Genomic DNA, 17,883 nt, shown 5'->3' with positions numbered 1-17,883 from the left:
ATGCCACGGCGCTGGGCCCTGCCCACGGCTGCCACTGCTGACTGAAAGTTTCCCCACACTCAGCCAAGCCACCCACCCCACGGAACCACGGGAGACACAGACTGCGAGTACGCACGCCTGGGGAGGACACTGCTCATCTTCCCATGAAAGCTGTGGAGGCAGCCTCTAGGAAGGCCTGCAACTTACTGATGGAGACCCAGAGGCCCAGGGGGCTTCCGTCCCTGCCTGGGGTTTAAGTAGTAAATGGTGTGGCAGGAGAGGGCTGCAAGCTGGAGTGGGGACTCTAGTCCTTTTCTATTCCCTGAGTTTGTACCGCCCTTGACCCAAGGAGTTCACCTAAGTAGAACCAAGCAAGGACTAATAGCACATCAAAGAAAATCTCTTTTGGGTGGTGGTAACAGGCTCAGGGCCTCCTGCTTGCTGGATGATCCATGTACCTTTACCACATAAGCCACACCTGGCCTCCCTTTGTTTTTGTTTTTTTTTTTATTTGTATTTCTTTTATCTTGTGTAGGTGGCAGGACTTGAGCTCAGGGCTTTACCCTCTTGCTTGACCTTATGATTGTTCTGATTACTATTATTTTGCTCAAGGCTGGTGCTCTGCCTCTTGGGTCCTACCTCCACTTTTTGATGGTTCATTGGAGATAAATGTCTGATAGACTTTGGGGGGGGGGGCTTTGAACTGTGATCCTCACATCTCAGCTTCCTGAGTAGGTAAGATTACAGACTTGGGCCTCTGATCCCTAGCTTCCTATACCTTATTTTAACCAAGGTTGGGGGTACAGATCCTCCATGTAAGGGAATGCAAAGGATACTTGGCCATGGTGAAGATAGTTGTGGTTGTCACAGTGCGGGTAGAACTACTGGCATTTCATGGTAGAGGTAGGCATGCTGCTACATTCCAGAGTGTACAACCAAGAGTGACATCACCCCAATGTCACTAGCCCCTGGCCTGGCATCCTGCAGAAGTCCCTGGCATAAGACTCTCAGAGGGGCAGATGCAGGTCCACCTCCACGTGTTACAAGTGCACCTTCACAAGCATTCTCTCACTCCCTGTAACCGAGGGTTATCAGCATTATTGTGTCCTTATGGAGGGTTATCAGCATAATTGTGTCCTTATGTCTCCCAGCCAGGACCAACTGAGCTGGTCCTAGAGTAGGGGGGAGGAGGGGGCAGGCAGGAGTAGCCGAACTGGCAAGGTTGCTATTTGTTTCGCCTCTGTTAGTGACACTAAGTAAGTGAGTGCTTGTAAATTATAAAATGCAGTTTATAAATTAAGATGTAAAAGTGGAAATGCAGATTGGTTTGGTTCCAAGATCTTCAGCAGCTTAAAAAGAAAAAGGGGAAAAAAAGCCCTTAATAGACCATCAGAGATACAATCTGTTTCCAGGAAATCAGAGTAGTTTTTGAACATAAGCAGGTCTTCATTCAGATGCTCTAGCTAAGTCTGGAGATGTCTTGCTATGGGTGGGACAGAGTAGGCTTTCTCTGAGGTCTCAGTCCACCTCGACCTGATACAAGAACACGTGCTTCTAGCTCAGAATACCAAGCTGGCTACTCATGGGTCAGGTGTGAGGCACCCATAAAGCAGTGACAAAAACGGGCATGGTCCCCACGTTCATGGGAGACATACATTCCATAGAAAGGATGACCAGATGAATGTCCAATCAGAAATGATGACAGAGGCCATGAAAAGAAGGGAAGAACAGCATGAGAACTTCACTGAGAGTTCTTGGAAGAGAAGGAACCAGCCAATCAAGAGGAGACTAAACAAGTAGTCAAAGGCCAAAGTAGGAGTAGGGTAGGCAGAAAGCATAGCACAGGAAAAGGCTGGGGATGAGAAATGGCTGAGGGCTGGGTTGGAGAAATGAGAGAGACAGACAGACAGAGACAGACAGGGAGAGAGAGAGAGAGAGAGAGAGTAAGGTATAGGGAAGGAGGGAAAAAGAAAGGAGGAAGAGGAAGATGAGAGTGGGGGGGAGAAAAGGTGTAGAATCATGCAGAATTTAACAAGCTAAGGCAAGGAGCCTGTCCAACATGTGCAAAATGCTGTAGGGAGCCACAGAAGGATGTGAGTCAGAGAAGTGGCCTGTTTAATCACTTGTTTCTGATTACCAAATTGAACATGAGTTGAACCAGTCCTGGAGAGAGACGCTGGACACCAGCCAGACCCAACTGGTGAGACCTCAAGATTCATCCTAAAGAAGAGACCGTGGGACTCACTAGTGGGTTGGGTTGGGTTGGGGAGGGGGGGTTGAATAGAGTCTCTAGACTGCCTTCCAGGGTTTGGTTAAAGCTAGTAAAGTGAATGATGGCACCATTTTTCAAGATGAGAAAGTCTAGAAGAGAAAAAGGTGTGGCAGAAGAGCTGGAGATATTGCCTTTCAAATGACCTTGAGACATCCACGTGCACATGTTGGGCCAGCTGCTAAAGGAGCATGATATGAGGATGGTACTATGGGAGATCTTCCCAGCCTGAGTGATGCCTTGAATCTCTCCCCTAAGCTCTCAACGCAATGTTGCTTGATTGACATTTTAGGAATCCTAACATTAGAGAAAAAATACCTGTCAGATGCAAAGAACATTATAAATCTTTCCAGACTGTGATTCTCAGAATACTGTGAGTTGAGGACCTATTTTTAGACCACAAGTAATTTTCACATCTTTAAGCTGAACTCTGAATCTTGTGAGAATCTCAGAGGTATCATCATGTTATTAATTTTTCTCTCCCAACTTTTCAGCTCAGCTCTCACCCCAGCCCCACCTTCTGGTCAGAGCCATAAGCTCTGAAAGCTTTTCTTTCATCTCACACTTCTGGCTCTGCGGCTTCACTGTAACCACTGAAGGAAAGTTATTCATCCAAACCTCAAAGGCACTTGGTTTGAATGACTACAAATTGGATTCCCTAGAGGTTGGCCTTTTCTTCCCTCCCCAGAGTGTTTGCCAATCTCTCTTTGACCACATCACCTCAATATGTCACTCCTGTGGTTGGTTAGATGCTGCTTCTGGCTTCCTGTCACTGATTCCTTCAGAAACTCAGTGAGTACCACAGGCTGGCACTCGTTCTGAAGCTGCTTCTAATTCACCTCTCAAATTCAATTGAGTTCTTGCAGGGTTGCCTGTAGATGTCTCACTCACGTTCCCAAGTCACACCAAAGACCTTCAGGCCCTGGTAACCTTTTCCGCCTCATCCCCACCCCGGGGTAGTGGAACCCTGTGGGATTTTTCTCCACATCATGATAGCAGGACATGGTTCAGTTCATGTGGCTCAGTAGGTGACCACCTTCATCTTCTCTTGCATGTTATTAAAACTAGAGCTTTCCAGAACATTCCATTCTCCTAACCATGGTGAAGCCTTATCCACTTAACTAGCAAATGTGCAAGTCTACAAAATTTCTTGATAGTGCTTTATCTTGGACTAGTGAGGGGCAATCTCTCTCTCTCTCTCTCAATATATATATGGTTGTGTTGCTGTGAGCTTGAGGGGCAGTGCATATAGAGACAGGACTATACCCAAGAGAGGATACTGATGGGATTGTTTCAGCACCAAATCAAGCCACCAATTCCACTCTTTAGTTATGCCAGATAATGCATGCTCTTGGTTTTTTTTTTTCTTATTTTTGTGTTGTTTTGGTTTTTTGCTTGACTAGTCCAAATCTGGGTTTTAGTCAATTGCACCCAAAGGAATCCTAACTCGTCTGCTCGGCCATCCCCACAGGCAGAGATTGTATAGAACAATGAGACCCACAGCCAGACCTCAGGGTCTCCACATTTACTTCCACATCTTTTTCCCTCTCTCCCCTCTTCTGTGACGCTCTTTCCACTCCCTTTGTTAAAGAGATTTTGAAGCCCTGATCCCCATTCTCTTTGTATGTCCCTTCTATTCCTCTATGGAACAACCCTAGCAGAGTTGTGTCTATTCCACTTGTTTTCTCAAGGAGCCAAGATACGTCTTTGCTGGTTTTCTCCACCCTGAGTTTCCATGTTGTGTTTGTCTTGACTTATTTTCACCGTTCAATCTGGACTTGCTATAGATTGTTAGCCTTATTGTCTCTCTTCTTGTACTTATTTTGAAATGCTGCACTTTGTTAAAGTAGCTAATCTGTTAGCATTACTTTAATATACAAATCATTCTGTGAGTCACTTTTTTGGTGCCAGCATTAAGGCTTAACTGAAGGAAGGGCCCAGGCTCTCCCTTCGCTTTCTTTTCTGCCTCAAAGTTGGCATTCTGCCACTTGAGCCACACCTTCCCTTTCAGCTTTTTACTGGTTAATTGGAGATGAGAGTCTCAGATTTTTCTGCCAAAGTTGTCTGAACCTGTGTCCTCAGATCTCAGCCTCCTGCAGAGCTAAGATTTCAGGCATGAGCTGCCAGTTTATTTTATGAATCACTGTATCTCCTTTCTTCATTATTCTAAGACAATGCCCTTAGCTGTGTTCTTTCTTCTGGGAGAACATACTTGACTTTTTCATTCAGTTGTATGGATAGAAAGACATCGGTGACGCTACAGACAGTGGCCTGTGAGCAATGTCCATCTCGCAGAGGAAACACAGGTTTCTGCATAAAATGTGTTGTTGACAGGCTCACATTTAGAGGTTGATGTAATAATTTGGTGGAAAGTTACATTGCTTTTCTTTGTGAATAGTCTTAGCAAGAAGCCCACTTTAAGAGATGTTATAGCATAAACAGAGATTGGCCACAAACTTCTAGCAGGCTCATGACCATCCTCTTAGCTCTTTTCCTCAGCACAAACCACAATGAATCCAGTGGTTTCCATTAGAAATCATCTTACACCCTCTTGCTCACTGTTGAAGACATTAGCTTTTATTCTCCTCTTCATTACTCAAGGCTGATGCTGGGGACTTTTTTTTTTTTTTTTTGTCTCTTGGCATCTGAGAATTCCTATGATCTTACACTATCTGTTCAGCCTACCAGAACTCCATCCAATGATGCATTGAGGGGAGTGTATGATATGCATTCACGCTCAATTCTAATGCCAGCTTACATGGTGGACTCCCCCTTCCTAGGTACAGTGTTTGAACATAGAACCAAACACCATGCAGGTAGGGCAAACAGAAGTTCCTGGAATCAGAAAACGGATCAAGGTTTCCATGGCCCCCAGCAGGCCTGGCTCTGTGGATTACCTCTTCACCTGAGTCTTACAGGAAAATGGTAGAGCTTATCTCCCAGTCTCCCCACCCCCATTTTTCCCTTCAGAATCTACTGCTGGCAAGGGGGTGTGTAATAAAGGGTCCGTGCTTGAACCCCAGTTCCATTGTGCATCTGGAAATGCCCATCTACAGACGAGAGAGAGCAATTCTCATCACTCTACACGGTTAGCTAGAATAAAATAAATTGAAGACATTGATTAAGTAAGCTAGCTAGTTGGTTTGTTGAGAGCCCTAAATTAGTAGTGTTAATGGATGTTGTAATGGATAGATATAAATTTTGGCATGGATAGAAGTGATCTTCTTCAAGAAGCTTAAGGCATACCCACGGAAATCAGACTCATCTGTGCCCAGCACACAAGGCTCTCCGTTTTTTCTCCCTTCCACAGCCCCAAGAACGGGACTTTCCATCTGAAAGGAACCATCTGAACAGCCTTGTTTAATGGCTCAACAGGCAGTCTCCCTCTGGGGCCTATGGGGCCCGCCCTCTGCTGAGATTTGGAATGCCCTGAGGACAATGTGTCACCCGCCACCTTCAGCCTTCCAGATGGGCATCTTGTACCCTTCCATTCATAATACCCCACAACTGGGCAGAACCTCAGGAGCCACCAGAGAACAGGAAGGAGGAGACATGACTGTGTGCCCCCCAACCACTGCTCTACACTCTGCACAACAGAGGCCCACGACATACCTCAGGACTCCTCCTTCTCCATCTTTGCAATGACCTTGGAGTTTCGAATTTATGTGACTCCTGAAGACCATTAATTTGGCAGGAGAATGGATAACCCATCATCTAAGGAAGTGCAACGATGTGTCTGTCCATTGGCCTGAAACTTGTCACCCAGGTATAATCCATCCAAAGAGAGGACAGTCAGTCATGAATTCTATTTGGCCCCAGCTGACTATCTTGCCTCAGACCATATAAAGCTTGTTCACTGTTATAAAGTTCCGTGTGTTTCTTTTCCAATCAGTGAACAGGGCTGAGCGTATAACCCTCCATGAAGGGAGAAGAGAAGCTCAGTGGTTGTGTCTGACAGTCACACAGCAGTTGAACAGTTTACAAGGCCTCCCCCACACCCCCGGGAACCTCAACTGCAGCTCACAATAATCCTGGGACACAGCAGCTAATGTTAAAGTGCCAACGACCATGGGAGACAGAGTTCTCCCATTCTATCAACAAAGTTGATAGGGAGGGAGAGGTGTCAATGCCTCCTGAAGGTTCTAGAGGGCAGAAATCCAGCCATTCTCACCTATCTCACCTCCAAGTCTTTTTGAAGACATATCTTTGATGTTAGAGTTTACCCAAGAGTAATCAGACATGATGCTACTATGGAATCTCAGAACTTGAAAGGTGGTGGCAGAGAACTGAGTTAGGTGGGCCTGTATAGTGAGACCCAAAAGAAGACAAAACAAAAGCCCAGCATAGTGACTCCCAGCCACATAGGAAATAGAAGAAAGAAGGTCAAGGTCTGAGGCTAGCCCAGGCAAAAGCATGAGGCTCTGCAAACAAACTAAAGAAAAAAAAAGGAGAAAGGGAAGGTGCTGTAGGGGTAACTCAAGTGATAGATCACTCGCCTAGCAAGCCAAAGGTCCTGAGTTCAAATCTTAGTACTGAAAACAATAACCAAAAAAATTGCCAAAAGCAGTATTTGATGTGACTATTCTTTATGCCCTCAGAATATGGGTCTCGAAGACTCAGACATACCTGAACTGCCATGCCCCAGAAGGCTCCAGCTGAGTGTGAGAGGAGAAGGTGGCACAATGGAGGCTGGGTATACATTTCCTCATGGCACAAATGAGAAGTGGCTGGAGGCAAGAGTCCCCAGGAACCAAGAGAGTTGTTAGAGGTTACAAAGGACAGAGAGGAAAAGTTAGGATCACTCTTGGATATCGGAGCTCAGAAAAAGGCCAGCTGGAGAATCTCTTCCCCCAACCCTAGATGCCCTCCAAAGCCCTCGCTCTTCTAGCTCCCCGAGGGGTGCCATCGAAGACAGTACTATTTATTTTTATGTTTCATCTTTTGAGAGGAATAATAGGATTCATCAATAATGTCTTGGATTTAGACTCATTTGGGAAATCAGAAAGTTTGCCACAAGAATAGCATGCTCTCTGATCGATTTTACTATAGTATTTTGGACAATGTAATTACAGCTGAATTCCCTAGAAAACAACCAGTGACTCTCTGTATCCCTTTCAGGTTAAGGACAGGCTGCTAGCAATGGCTTCTGATGGCCCTAGGCCAACGCTGATGTCATTGGACAATAGGATGCTCCGTTTCTTTACCCCCCCAAGTGAATGTGGCTTCTACAAAGACGACCCCTCCAACTGCTGGCTCTTTTCTGGACTGCTTCTGTCCACTAGCAAACAGTGGAGACATGTTTACAATTTCTTGGAAGCAGACTCTGAGCCAGGAGTAAGAGTGAAAGGTTATAAGGAGTAGCACCCACAGAAAAAAGAGAAGAGAAAGCAAGTTGGATGGGAGCCATCTGATAGCAAGGCAAACCACAAATCCCTCCCATGCAGCCCAAAGTTAGAAGGCTGATGGAAATAGTCGAGCCTCATGCTCAGTCATAGTTCTCCCCAGTCCCCTGAGAGAATAGACTCCTGCGGATAACCAACGAGGGACTCAACTACAAGTGCTGCATAGCCAGTCCATCCTTAAGAAGCCATCTGAGCTGGGATTTTTCCAGTACGTGGCCAACAGCAGGGGACATTTGGCCTTGATGGGTGGGCATTAAAGGGGAGGAGTCCAGGACTTTTTGGACCCATCATGAGTACAGTGGCAGTAATTCTTCCAGGGAATTTGATACTCAACAGGAGTTGATAGCATTTGTTCTCATAGAATTACATCACTTACTGTTGGTTGCATAATTCAGTATTTATTTATTGAATACTTCCAATATGTTTCTGTTCAGTTCCTTGAATGTGGTGAGCTCTGGGTGAAGACAGGGTGCAAAGACTGCAGAGCATTCAGTTCTGGTTCCAGTAGAGAGCATGTACTACACCAACAGATTAATACAGACAGCATAGAAGTCCCTGAAACAAATGTAGTAATGACTGCAGCGCTGCATGCTTGTGATCCCAGCTTCTCTGGAGAGCAAGATGATCCATCCATGTTGAAGACCAGCTCAGGACAAAAAGTTAGAGAGATACCATCTCAACAAGCTGGGAATGGAGGCTATAGACTCTCTGGAGGAGAAGGAGGGTGATGGTGTTGCAGAGAAAAAGGCCTACTAGCCGGGATGTAAGAGGAGAGGAAGCAGCCAGGGTAACTCAGAGCTGAGATGGAGAAGGCTGGGGATTGAGTGATCACCACGTCTGGGGAGGACAGTCTCTGGGAGGGAGAGGAGGTGTGAGTACATGAACCAGGACCACATCCTGTTCTCCTGCCTAGGAGACTGGTTATGCTGTGCACAGTGTACCAGAGTCTCTGTGCCCAAAGGCGAGTGGCTCCTGAAGTAGGGAAAAATGCAGCCTGAAAGGCTGGCTGCTTGTCTAGGGCGGCACATTCTGACATTCTGTCCTGGCCATTGACCTGTTTCCCAGCTCCTGGTGACAGGAATCACACTCATGGCTCCAGGGATAATTAGGTTGCAATCCAGCCATTTCTGGGAAAGGCTGTCCTCTCCCCCACACAGATGACCAACTCCCGGGAGACAGGAGAGACACAGGAGCACACCCTGGCCATCACTGTCCCGGCTGGCTCTCCAAGCTCCCTTGCCAGAACTGTCTCAAGCTGAAGAGGGCATTGAGCACTTCAGAGACAACTTTGTAGCCGTGGGTAGGCTGAGAAGCCGGGAACATGCCCACATATCCAGTCAGCTTCTGGTTCTCTCAGGCCCCTGGCGACTGAGACCTCATGGGATTCCATGCCCTGGTAGGAGCAGGGAATGATCTGTCACTCACCTTTACACAGCCACAGTTCACCCCTTTTTAAATCCTCATTGTCTCTCCAAGGCCTGGTTTCTAACGAGGCCTTGCCTGTCCCTCCAGTCCCTGCGCTATCAAAAATGGTACCCCACCACACCCCCCATGCTGTTCCTGAGGACACAGTGTGCCCTCCTTTGCACACGGATTTGTGTAATGTTTGTGACACTCATTGGACACAGTGACCTCGCCATGCTGTGCTCTGTTTAGTCTTCAAGGCCTTGCAGAGGACGTTTGACTGGTGCTGAGACCCCGGAAGGAGTGTGTGGAAGGCCCTGAGACTATATGGTCCTAAAGGGGCCCATTTCATGGCCTCCGATGCCCCACTAACTGTCATAGTCCAGTGGGCTCCACAGGTCCACGACATCACAGCCTCTCAGCTGTGTGTTGGATGAATCAATGATAGAAGAAATTCAGGGCCAGGTGCTGGTGGCTCATGCTGGTAACACTAGCTACTCAGGAGGCTGCAATCTGAGGCTCAAGGTTCAAAGCCAGCTCTGGAAAACAAATCCGTGAGTCTTTTTATCTCTGATTGAATAACAAAAAGAAAAAAAAACACCAAAAATAGAAGTATGGTTTAAGTGGCGGAACACCAGCCTTGAGTTTAAAAAAAAAAAAGGCAAATAAGAGCACACACACACACGGAAGGAAGGAAGGAAGGAAGGAAGGAAGGAAGGAAGGAAGGAAGGAAGGAAGGAAGGGAGGGAGGAAGAAGGGAGGGACAGAGGGAGGGAAGACCACATCTATCCCATCACCCCAGAGTGAATGGAAAGTGTCCTGCACAGGCTGGGCCGGGAGAAAGCTGGAATAAATGCTAAGAACAAGGGAAAGCTAGGGAGGGGGGAGTGTGTGCAAAAGCTCTAGTCTAAGGCAAATATATTACTGATCTGGTGAGAAAGGTGGCATTGCAAATTCAGCTTCCAGCAGAGGGATGAGACTCCAGCCATGATGGATAGCTCATGCCACTACTGTCTTCCACCACACACCCTCTCTGTGCCCCCAAACGTTTACAAGATGAATGAATGAATGCAAACCCCATGTTGTGGGGACTTAGAACACACATAGGTATAGAGGAGCTTACCTTACTTGCAAACTTAGTTCCCTTACAGTTATTCTCATTTCCATTCTTCAATGTGTAGAGGGAATTTTCTCCCCCAGCGAAAAGCCCTAGGGTGTGTATATTTAAAGGCAGTAGGGTGTAGTGTGAAAATAAATCCATGAATCTTCCTCACCTCCCCCACCCCATTTCCTTAACTTATCATCAGCATTCTGGTCCCTCCCTGTTCCCAGCTCACAACACAGCTACACACCTGTGTCACGTGGAGAAGGGGGGGCCTCTTTTTTGGGGCACAGAGATTAGATTCCAATGGGTCCTGTATTGTAATTCTGGCAAAGCGGTGATCTCTGATGATGAATAAAAGTGACCCTATTGTTTTGCAAGAAAAGGATGCGCTGAAAGTAACAGCCACTTGGGGCTCATGAGGGTAAACTGGGTTTTTCTGTTTGATAACAGGTTTATCTCATTTTCCAAGTAAGACTAATGTCATCCCCAACCTCACAAGTGAAGGGTAAGCAGTAAGCAGGCTCCTGAGTCTCTTAACAGCTGACCCCTTCCCATGAAGACGCTGCCCCCTAGGTACCTCTTGGTTCTAGATCTTGTGAGTCCCAGGTCTTCTCTCAGCCATCAAAATGGGCCGGGTTTCCTGGCCATGTGAATGTCTCTAAGAGAAAGAACTGTGTTTCCCTTTCTCTCACTCCCCATCATAGCACCTAGCCATGGTAAGTCTTCCACAGACAGTCTGAATGAATAAGTGAATGAATACATTTAAGCCATTCATTCTTTTCTAAACCACAATTGGCTTTACCTTTTGTTAAACAATGGGTTGCTCAAATACAGAACAGAGGGAACCTGCCCTAACGGGGTGCAGTACCTAGGCAGACAGGTCACTCATTTACTTACACATGGGTAGACTATGTGCCTAAACAACTGCATACCATGCATTTGCTATGATTGAGTTCAGGTGTTCTCCAGTGTCCACATGACAGTGAACCAAGCTGTCAGCTGTGGAAACAGCAGTGATAAAATAGCACTTAAAATATTTGACTGGACGGGGCCGGGAGTTTGGCCTAGTGGTAGAGTGCTTGCCTAGCATGCACGAAGACCGGGGTTTGATTCCTTGGTACCACATACTTAGAAAAAGCCAGAAGTGGTGCTGAAGCTCAAGTGGTAGAGCTCTAGCCTTGAGAAAAAAATCCAAGGACATTGCTCAAGCCCTAAGCTTAAGCCCAGGACTGGCAAAAAAAAAAAAAAGAAAGAAAGAAAATTGACTGGAGGGTTCCAGCCCAATCACTTACCATCTGGGTAGACTTGACCTGCAGAGATTCACGTGCCTCCACTGCAAAACAGGGTGAATCAGGCCTCTGTTATTAGGTCCTGAGAACCAAATGAGAAGTTACAAAAGCACTTTCAATATAGGTGCTAAACCGTTAAGTGACATATTGTAATGGTTCTGTTACTTAGTCTGCTATTCCTTGGTGTCCAGAGGATCTGACTTTCTGTGTTTTTCCTCTCCTTTGCAGGAGTTAGAATCTTTTCTGTCCAAGTGATTGCGTCACATCAGGACGACCATTTTAAATGCAGCCACCAATCTTACAAGAAGTTGTTTTAATTAAGCCACATCCTGCTATAAAAATTGTTTTTCTAGGGGCTGGAGGCACGGCTCAAGTTCACCAGCTGCTTTGGTTAGGTGTCCTGGTTTTTGGTTGAGTAATCTGGTAAACTTTTATCCTTCTTGAGCTAGCTAATCACACACTTAGATTGTGAAGCTAAGTTCTATAGGGCAAAAGTCTAAAATCAAGATGTCATTAAATAAAGTTGTAATCCTTCCCTTAGTTTCACGAAAGAATTTTTCACTCCCTTGTCCAGTATCTAGTGTTGGCAGGCATCCTTTAGCTTGTGGTAGCATCACTTCAATGTCTGTTTCCATCTTCATATGGCTTTCTCTCTCAAAACTCCCCTTGCTATTTTCTTCATTTGCCACTGGATGGATATAAGGCCACAACCCAATCCAGAATCATGTCACCTTAAGATCTTTTGTTTAATTATATCTCCAAAGTCCCTTTTCCAAAATAAGGTCACCTTCACAGCCTCCATAGCCTTTGAAAAAAGGCAACATTCAACCCACTACAATTGGTTCTGTTGTTTTAAAGCCAATTAGAAACCTCAGTTTCCTCCCTCCCTCCCCTCCCTCCACACGCGCGCACACACACACACACACACACACACACACACACACACACACACACACACACCTACTCCATTACTCCACTTCATCCTCCCCATCTTCATTCTCAGTGATTTGCTTTGTTCTGTTCCCAAAGGTTTAATCAACTCTTAAAATATACCCAAAACCTCCATAGCAAACAATGGAAAAACCCTAATCACAGTGGCATAAACAAAAGAGAAATGGTCTACCGAAAAGACTCTGTCTTCCCCTATGGCTGCCTCCTCCCCCATCAAAAAGTGCTGGGAACATCTCTATTGAAAAGATGTCATCGCCTATTTCATATAGCTCTGCCCCCCCCTCAGCCATTGCCTTTGAAGTCTTTCATCCAAACATGTTTTCCCGTTTATTCTTAGTCCACATTAGCCTGTCAGGTTAAATATGATTAAGACAACTAATGGCCTTGTGATGTTTCTGAGGGTGCAGGAAGGCCATTCCTAAATGCATGCATATTCACGGAATCATCCAAATGCTTACTTTATACCATTGCTCATGGCCTGGCTTGAGTCAAAGAAAGAGCAAAGAGTGATGTGAATGGAGCCTTCGGATAGTTTTGCCCAGTGATATTCCAGCTATTGGTTCAGAGGCAGCAGAATATTTTCCTGAAATATAGCCGTGCTGACGAATACTCACCAAGAATAAACTGGAAAGAGCAGTCGATGTCAAAATAGAACAAGTAACTGTCACAAATGTACTTCATAGATGAGTCAAATTCCTTATCATTTTTTAATGTAGAGAAGTCGTCTAGCAAATGGGAGACAAGTCTAGGCTTTAAGAGTGTACCCTGGTGGCGGCTGCATGGCGCCTCTCTCTCCATGGTTCAGCATTTATCAGAAAGCAGAGATATAAGATAGAGGTTTTGTGCAGCATTAATTAAAATATACAGAAGAGAGCCAGGAGTTTAGCCTAGTGGTAGAGTGCTTGCCTAGCATGTACAAAGACCTGGGTTCGATTCCTCAGTACCACATACACAGAAAAAAGCTGGAAGTGGTGCTGTGGCTCAAGTGATAAAGCACTAGCCTTGAGAAAGCCCAAGGACAGTGCTCAGGCCCTGAGTTCAAGACCCAGGATTGGCAACAGATATATATATATATATATTCAGAAGAGACACATGCTAGTGTAATCCTAGATACTCAGGTAGCTGAGAGCTGAGGATTATGGTTTGAAACCAGCCAAGGCAGAAATGTCTATGAGACTCTTACTTCTAATTAACTACCAAAAAGCTGGAAGCTGGACTGTGATTCAAGTGGTTGAGTAAAAAATGCTAAGGGATTGTGATTAAGTACTAAATACTAAATCCCAGTGATTGTAAATAGAGATTCCCTCCTTGAACACTTGTATGTTAAACTTGTCATTGAAAATATGATGTAAAAATCAACGTTAATAAATTCTTTAAAAAAGAGGAAAAAAATGCTAAGGGACAGTACCTAGGCCCTGAGTTTAAGTCCAGTGTACACACCACACACACACACACACACACACACACACACACACACACACACACACACGAAGAGAGAACCTCTACATTTTCTCTCTCTTGTTTCTCCTGTGAAACCATGAGAAACCGAAACCAAAATGTACATCTGACCATGCAAGCACAGTGTATAGATCATTGTAGCAAAACACCAACCGGACAGATCACATATTTGAAACTCAGAATTGACTTTCTATGCAGGAATGAAAGCAAGCAAGCAGCCTGTGCTACAGCCACATATAGATCTCCACTATTTACAGCTCTCCTGTGCTTTGTTAGATAAGAAAATTAGGATTCTGAAAAGTAAAGAATTTACTCAAGGCCACAAATGGAATTTCTCAGTTCTGAAATGCCATTGACTATTGGACTCACCATTGATCTCCTAACTGCTTCTCTGGGACCAACAAAAAAGTACACTTCATTAAATGTACGGCTCTGTTTGAAGATGGATTTGGCTCTTCAAAGCATTAACATTTGAAAAGAAAAAAGACCATCTAGCATCCTTAGCAACATGGCAGTACATCTGTCTGAGGATACAAGTTCAAGGCCTGTCTGGTTTCAAGGCCAGACTCTACACCACAATCATCTAAAATTCTCTGTTAGATGCCAGCGGTGGCAGGTCATACTAGAGCTATGCGTCGTACTGGGGCTGCCCGGTGTTAGTTCCCTGCCTAGCCCTTTTTAGCTTCTCTCTTTTTTTTTTCCCTTTTTTTTTTTTGCAGTCATGGGGCTTGAACTCTGGACCTGGGCGCTGTCCCTGAGCTCTTCAGCTCAAGGCTACCACCCTACCCCTTGAGTCATAGTCCAACTTCTTGTTTTCTAGTGATTAATTGGAGATAAGAGTCTTAAGTTCTTTAGTTCCCCGGACTGGCTTTGAACTGTGATTTTCAGATCTCAGCCTCCTGAGTAGCTAGGATTACTGGTGTGAGCCACTGCGCCTGGCTCCTTGTTAGCTTTTCTATAGTCTCTATTAATATGGGGCTCTGTCGAGATGCCCTCTGCAGGAACCACCTCTAACACCCACTGACAGAATAGCAGACACTGGCCTTTCTTGACCATCTGTAACCCTACAGGGCCAACTCCTTGGCAAGCATTTCTTGATGTCCACGTTGTTTTCCCCAAGTTGAAACAAAAGAAAAAGGGAAATGGTCCAGTGTTCTGGAATTCATTGGCTCTACAGTGTCTCCATGGTGAGAGGGTTCTGCCGCTGTGGTGTAGACTGTCTGGCCTCTAGTGCAGTTGATCTTGGACATGTTTGGCTGGGAGAAGGCAATAGTGAAGGCTGGAGGACAGGAAGTAGGCAAATAACTGGCTGCTCTTGTCCTTTCTTGGATTTTCTTTTTTTCTTTCTTTCTTGCCAGTCCTGGGGCTTGAACTTAGGGCTTGAGCACTGTCCTTGGATTTTTTCTCAAGGCCAGAGCTCTACCACTTGAGCCACAGCACCATTTCCAGCTTTTTCTATGTATATGGTACCAAGGAATCAAACCCAGGTTCTTTGTGCATGCTAAGCAAGCAATCTACCACTAGGCCAAACTCCCAGCCCATCTCTTGCATCTTTTCTATGGTATCGTACTTGGCTCTTTCCAGCCAAAGGATTAATGAACACACAATCCCTTACAAAATATCTCACCATAAATTTGTCTGCTTGGTTCCTTTAGCATCAGGGCAAACAGTGCCTTGAATGACTAAATTCCTTCTGATTGCAGTACTACGAAAGATTTTTCTGTTACCTGGCAGGGGTCTAACTAGCCCAGAAAGAAAACTAATTTGCTAGATAAAGACATCCAGATTGCAGCCCAGTCTATTAAAACTATTAGTCATACTATCTAATATGATTTGGTGCAATTCAGTTCAAGGCAGTGACTCAATTTAACTCAATTCAGACGGAGTGTTTGCTCTGTTGGAGAAGGCAGGTTACTAGATGGCAGGACGGACAGTGGCTTATACCTGTAGCTACTCAAAGGGCAGAGGTCTGAAGATCTTAGGATTTTTCCAGCTGGGGCAGGAAAGTCCTTGAGACCTTTATTTCCAATGAGTCACAAAATGCTGAAGTGGAGGTGTCGCTCAAGTGGTAGAGTGGCAGCTTCGAGGGAAAAAGCTAAGGGACAGTGTCCAGGCCCTGAGTTCAAGCCCTGGGCAAGGATCCCAACTCCTCTGGGATTCAATGGCCTTATCTGGAGGAAGGGGAAATTCTGAACACCTCTCTCCAAGAACTAGCCTAAGCATCTGATTCCACTGAATCAGACCTATAAAATACTTAGCATTCCCATAGTCAGCGATGTTGATTGACATTCTGCTGTTGTTGGGTGGGTTTTATTTAGGGGGTCGTTGCAGTAGAAGCTGATAGATTTTCTCCTTTGTTCTTTTTACTTCTTGAAGGCCCCATATTCAAGACCTGGAGACGTAGCACCTCCTCTCAGAAGCCTCTCGTGAGCTCAAGTGGGTTGGGCCATCTCTACGCTGGTCGCATGCACTGCATGCTTGGCACAGTCTTTAGGAATGCTTTAGGAATGCTCAAAGGCAGTGTCATTAGCTGCATTTTCCAGATGAGGAAACCTGAGAGAGCACCAGTAGAACACAGCACTCCCAGAGATGTGACAGCATTAGATGATCTGAAGCAGCTGGAAGCCTACCCCTCTCCTGGTTTGTGTCTACTCCAACACTTCCAGCACATCAGGCACACATGCGGGCCTTTTGTGCTTCTCCAATTAGGCCTTTGTCCATTCTTATTGGACAGATGGGGAAATGAAGACTAGACTGGGAGGTAAAACATTCTCTCCCCATCAACAAGGGACAGAGCAAGGCTAACAGGCAAACATTCTGAGCCTAGGCCTTGGTCCTTTTCTGCTACTCTCCATAAGGTTACTGGACAATACAGGCTGTTTAGTTATGTATGCACTTCAGAGGAGCAAGAAATACTTTTCAACGTAAGTATATCCCAACATCGCATGACACATATTTATGTAAAAAAAATTCAACTACTTAATTAACAAAACCAACTACTTGATAAATTATATTAATATATATTAGTTCTTCATAATTATATAACTTATTAATATATATTATATCATCAATCAGTATTAATATTTTATATTATAGTATTACAATTACCAATACACAGTTACTGCTTATAATATACTGCATATATTAATTATATAATTAATAAATTGTATATAATGTGTTAAGTATATGTTTTATTATATAATGTTAGTAAATATTAATGAATTCATATGTATTAATCACATATATAATTTATTAAGTAGTATATATGTATATTTTGTGTGTGTTGGTCCTGGGGCTTGAATCAAAGGCCAAGGCACTGTCTCTCAGCTTCTTGAGCCACAACTTCATTTCTAGTTCTTGGTAGTTTAATGGAGAGAAGAATCTTATAGAGAGCTGGGGATGTGGCTTAGTGGTTGAGTGCTTACCTAGCATGCATGAAACCCTGGGTTTGATTCCTCAGTACCACATAAACAGAAAAATGCTGGAAGTGGGGCTGTGGCTCAAGTGGTAGAGCACTGGCCTAGTGCACAGAGAGGCTCAGGGACAGAGATTAGACGTAGGACTAGAAAAAAAAGTCTCTTAGATTTATCTGCCCAGGATGGCTTCAAACAACGATTTTCAGATCTAGCTAAGATTACAGGTATGAGCACCAATGCCTGGCTTTCTGCTCTATATTCAACGTTATTTGACTGCTTCCAGGTCCCCAGAGTCATGTTCTATCTCTGGACCATTTGTGTGTGTGTGTGTGGATCGTGGGAACTCCGTGCCTGGGCGCTGTCCCTGAGCTCTTCAGCTACTGCCCTACCTTGAGCCATAGCCCCATTTTCTAGTAGTTAATTGGAGATAAGAGTCTCAGGTTCTTTTGTGCCCAAGCTGGCTTTGATCTTGATCGGCAATCTTCAGATCTCAGCCTCCTGAGTAGTAGACAATTTTTTTTCTCTTCCTCTTCAAAGTTTTACAAACATTCTTCAGCACAGCGCAAGGCTTGCTCTGAATGGCATAATGCATGTGAACTGAGAGGGAGGA

The sequence above is a fragment of the Megascapheus bottae genome, chromosome 13, assembly GCF_031878675.1.
Source record: "Megascapheus bottae isolate mThoBot1 chromosome 13, mThoBot2.hap1, whole genome shotgun sequence".
Taxonomy (NCBI): Eukaryota; Metazoa; Chordata; class Mammalia; order Rodentia; family Geomyidae; genus Megascapheus; species Megascapheus bottae.
Note: the sequence above shows the minus strand (reverse complement) of the source record.